At 34.4% G+C, this 5,271-nt stretch overlaps 1 protein-coding gene across 2 annotated transcripts in view; it reads left to right on the forward strand.

Annotated features, from left to right (window-relative positions):
* LOC134845453 (phospholipase DDHD1-like) overlaps window positions 1-5,271 on the forward strand; it is a 332,903-nt gene that overhangs the window by 227,419 nt on the left and 100,213 nt on the right. The window lies entirely within an intron of this gene.

The raw sequence follows: 5,271 nt of genomic DNA on the forward strand, positions 1-5,271 counted from the left end.
ATGCTGCTAGTTTCACATTCTAATGTCTTTGCCCTTTTTTGTTTCAAAACTAGCCTTATCTATACATCCAGTTTTTTCGAAATTTTTTTGATTTAGCGGCTTTCTTGTTTTTTATTGCGAGTAGTGCGAAGCTCAGCTTCGCCTCAGTGTAATAAATATGCTTTTTTAAAACTGATACTTCATATTACTTATGTTTCCCTGTTATTAATGTTTTCCACTAAACGAATTTTATTCAAAACAAACGTAGAACTTGATAGAACTATTTCGGACTTTTTTCCACTTAGCTTTTGTCTGGCTTGCGATGTCACTTGCTTGATGAAATATAGTTGCGCGAAGCTCAGATTTGCCTCTATGTAATAGTTTGCTTTGTGTTATTACTCTTGCGACTAACTTTTAATAATCAACTTAAAATAGAATCCTTGAATCAATTGATGGCTTGGTGTTTAACAAATTCCAATTCAGATTATTCTACTGCTCGTTTGTTCTGGAGAAATTGTCCATGCCTGGTCCTACGAAGGTCCAAAGTTTGCACCCGATCAAGAACAGTTTTTAGAAACTGAAAGTTTTCGGCTTGAAAAAACAAATGTCGACCGATCGGATTTCTGGTTTTTCAAAGCACTTCAAAATTTTTGAAAATGCCGCAATTTCTTCACGCCTGAACATCATGGCGTTTTTTTAATCGCAAATCATGCGAAGCTGCGCTTTGACTCTGTGTTATAAATTGCCGCTCAGCATATTTTACGGAGGAGTTCATCTTTAGTTACTCCTAAAAATATTCTTTTTTAAGACTGATACTTCATATTACTCATGTTTTCCTGTTATTCATGTTTTGCACTAAATGAATTTCATTCAAAACAAATGTTAAATTTGATAGAACTAGTTCTGACCCTTTTTCAACTTAGCTTTTGTCTGGCTTGCGATGTCACTTGCGTGATGAAATAGAGTTGCGCGAAGCTCAGATTTGGCTCTATGTAATAGTTTGCTTTGTGTTATTACTCTTGAGACTAATTTTTCATAATCAACTTAAAATAGAATCATTGAATCAAATGATGGCTTGCTTTTACACAAATTCCAATTCAGGTTGTTTAATGCATGTTTGTTCTAGAGAAAATGTCCATGCCTGGTTTTTGAAGGTCCAAAGTTTGCACCTGTTCAAGAACAGGTTTTTAAAAACTGAAAGTTTTTGGCTTGAAAAAATAATTGTCGGCCGATCGGATGTCCTGTTTTTTGAAGCACTTCAAAGTTTTTGAAAAAGCCGCAATTTCTTAAAGTCAATTTTCTTCATGCCTGAAAATCATGGCGTTTTTTTATCGCAAATGATGCGAAGCTGCGCGCTTTGCCTCTGTTATAACTTGCCGCTCAGCATATTTTACGGAGGAGTTCATCTTTAGTTACTTCTAAAAATATCCTTTTATAAGACTGATACTTCATGTTACTCATGTTTTTCTGTTATTCATGTTTTTCACTAAATGAATTTCATTCATAACAAACGTAAAACTTGATAGAACTAGTTCTGACCTTTTCAACTTAGCTTTTGTCTGGCTTGCGATGTCACTTGCGTGATGAAATATAGTTGCGTGAAGCTCGGATTCGCCTCTATGTAATAGTTTGCTTTGTGTTATTACTCCTGCGACTAGTTTTTAATAATCAACTTAAAATAGAATCCTTGAATCAATTGATGGCTTGGTGTTTAACAAATTCCAATTCAGATTTTTTCTACTGCACGTTTGTTCTGGAGAAATTGTCCATGCCTGGTCCTACGAAGGTCCAAAGTTTGCACCCGATCAAGAACAGTTTTTAGAAACTGAAAGTTTTCGGCTTGAAAAAATAAATGTCGACCGATCGGATTTCTGGTTATTCAAAGCACTTCAAAGTTTTTGAAAATGCCGCAATTTCTTTAAGTCAATTTCTTCACGCCTGAACATCATGGCGTTTTTTTAATCGCAAATCATGCGAAGCTGCGCTTTGACTCTGTATTATAACTTGCCGCTCAGTATAATTTACGGTGGAGTTCATCTTTAGTTACTCTTAAAAATATCCTTTTTTAAGACTGATACTTCATATTACTCATGTTTTCCTGTTATTCATGTTTTCCACGAAATGAATATCAGTTAAAACAAACTTAAATATTGATAGAGCTAGTTCGATATGTTTCTGACTTGTTTCCACTTAGCTTTCGTCTGTCTTGCATGTCACTTGTATGATGAAATAAAGTTGCGCGAAGCTGAGCTTCGCCTGTGTAATTGTTCGCTTTGTGTCATTACTCATGCGATTAGCAAGTGTTATCAAACTGGATGATAGACATTTTTAAGACAAACCATTTTCTAAATAGAATCGTTTGATGGCTTGATTTTTAATAAATTCAAAATCAGCGTTTCAATTTGCACGGTGCTTCTGGAGTAAATGTCCATGCCTGGCACTACGAAGGTCCACGGCTCGTACCCGGCCATCATTTTTTTGGGAACTGAAAAATTTTGGATTGAAAAAATATGGGTCGGCAGGTCAATTTCCCGTTTTTTATCTATTTAATCGCCATAGCTGGGTATTTTCTGGTCATCTGAGCAATTTTCAAGCTAATTTGAAATCTGTTTGATATATTATTGTAATAGTTATTTTGTTCATAGAAACGTTGCAGTTATTTTTGAAAAAAAATGTCAAGCAGGGCTCAAGGACGATTTTTTTCTAGTTTTTTGTTCCGTCTGTTTGTTCACTTCTAGTCACAAAAAAAAAACAACGAATAGAGTTAACTTTTTACGAATAGTCTAAATTTTTTGCATTTGCCATAATCAATTCATTTGAAATCATATTTTTTTATTTGATTGCAAACACTTTTTTCATAGTTAAGGCTAAATTGTTCGTAATATTGGTGACTTTCAGCAATTTGATTGTCAAAAATACTAGCTTTTCAGGTTTATTAGGTTTTTTGAACACTTGTTAGGTTTTTTGATTTTACTTGAGACAATTAGTGATAAACTGAAAATTGAAGTCAAAAAGAGCAGTTTTGGGTTAAATATTTCTTTCCGATTCTTTAACCGCAAAGGATATTGCCAACAATTTGCCACTGGCTATGAAAACTAACTGTTCTGATTTTTTTAAGAACAATTTTTTCGCATTGTTTGTTTGTCTTTTAACAGTCAATTTTCTTCACGCCTGAACACCATGGCGTTTTTTATTTTGCCTCAGTATAATTTACGGAGTAGTTCATCTGAAATGAAAAGTCAGACATTAATTCGAGCATGTGGCGAAGTGCTAACGCACCTGCCTATATAAAAAATTGTCAATGGATCGAAACCGGCCAGGACCTGTTTTTTTCTAAACGGAAAATAGTCCGCGCGTCAAATTTTTTCTTGGACTTCTGTTAGCTTTTTTGTCTGCTTAGTTGACGCATGGACAAACCTGCTTATAGCTTAGGCGATTTGAACTTGTACTTGAATTGAAATTTACTTTAATTTTGGTTTTGGGTGAGTAATTGAAATCAAAGAAATCGATTTTTCTGAGCTATTTTTTTAAAATTGTTTTTTTCTTGTTTATTGAAAACTTTTGGAAGTTTTTTTTTTATAAATAAGTTCCAGGAGGGTTCTGTGTATTTGGTGCAGTGGTAACACTCTTGCTTGGGGCAAAAATTCTCAGAAGTTCGATTGCAGTCGGGACCTGTGTTTGTGGAAATGCTCGGCAGAAATGTTCGGTTGCTTTTTAGCCTTTTGAAAGCTCTTTGTAAAATTATTTGTGGTGCGAGTTATTTTGTTCCAGGAAATGTTTGTCCTTTCTTGTATTTAACAAAAACGATTTTGAAGGTTTTTGTTTCAATTTTTGATTTGTCTTTCATTTGCTTTTAATCAATCATAGTCACTCATTTTTATATTGCAATTAGTGAAAAGCTCAGCCTCGCCTCCGTATAAAAAATATGCTGTTATAAAATTGATACGTCATTTCTCATCGTAAGTAATGTAAATATTACAAAGCTCTTCGATGACCCACACTTATCTGGAGACCTCCAATCAAAACGGTCTAATTTTTGATTTGAAAAACATCGTCAAACAGTTGTTTTCAACTTGCACAGCAAAGCTGAACTCGTTTCAGATACCTTTTGTGCGCTTATAATGTGCCTAAAATGCTCGTGGCTTGCCACAAGAGCACCTCAAGAAGAGTGATTTCATGAAATGGTGGATCAAGTTTTGCAATCAATCGAATGAGTTGGTAAAACTGATGGACATCAGGAATATAATTGTTAATCCTACCCAGAAAATTTCGACTATTGTTTTGTCTGAGTTGGCCGTTGTCGAAATAAGGTTCATAATAGTAGGAAAATCAGAGGATCCTGCCTACTCTTAAAGCACGTCATTGTTTTTGAAAAATACCGCAATCTATCTCTCAAAGTCAATTTCACTTCACGCCTGAGCAAAACAAAAAGTAAAGATAAACAAAATGTCGAAAAGAGCAGTCTTAGGTTAATTAACTCCCTTCAGAATCATTAACTAAAAATGATATTGACTACATTTGGCCTAAAAGGCGCGTGGCCTGTCACAAGAGCACGTCAGGAAGACCGATTTCATGAAATGGTGGATCAAATTCGAGTCAAGTGTTGCAATAATTTGAATGAGATAGTAAAAGCGATGGATATCAGAAATATAATTATTTCTCCTGCCCAGAAAAATTCGACCATTGTTTTCTCTGAGTTGGCCGTTGTCGAAATAACATTCATAATAGTAAAAATATCAGAGGATCTTGCCTACTCTTAAATCACTTCAAAGTGTTTGAAAAACCGCAGTCTCTCAAAGTCAATTTTCTTCACGACTGAACAAAACTAAAATTAAACTTAAAACCGACTTAGAAAAGAGCAGTTGTAGGTTAATTAACTTCATTCAGATTCATTAACCCCAAACGATATTGCAAACAAATTGGCATCAGCTATAAAAATAGATTTCAACAGTTTTCACAAACGATTCTTTCGCGTGGTTTGAGTTGGTCAAAAGTATCGAAGAGTCATTCATGCATTAGCTTGCTTGCTTTTAAAGCACTTAAAAGTTTTTGAAAAATGTTAAATTTTTTAAAATTCAAAGTTCCCGCCTTTGAACACAATGGCGGTTAACGCAAATCATGCGAAGCTACGCTTTGGCTCTGTGTTACAACTGGCCTCTCAGTTTAATTTACGGAGAAGTTCATCTTAGTTTCTCGTTACTAATAAATATACTTTTTGTAAAACTAACACTTCATGTTAAATTATATATAATGTAAATAATAAGCTCTTTCATGACCCACAATTATCTAGAG

This window comes from Symsagittifera roscoffensis, chromosome 5 (genome assembly GCF_963678635.1).
Source record: "Symsagittifera roscoffensis chromosome 5, txSymRosc1.1, whole genome shotgun sequence".
Classification (NCBI taxonomy): domain Eukaryota; kingdom Metazoa; phylum Xenacoelomorpha; order Acoela; family Convolutidae; genus Symsagittifera; species Symsagittifera roscoffensis.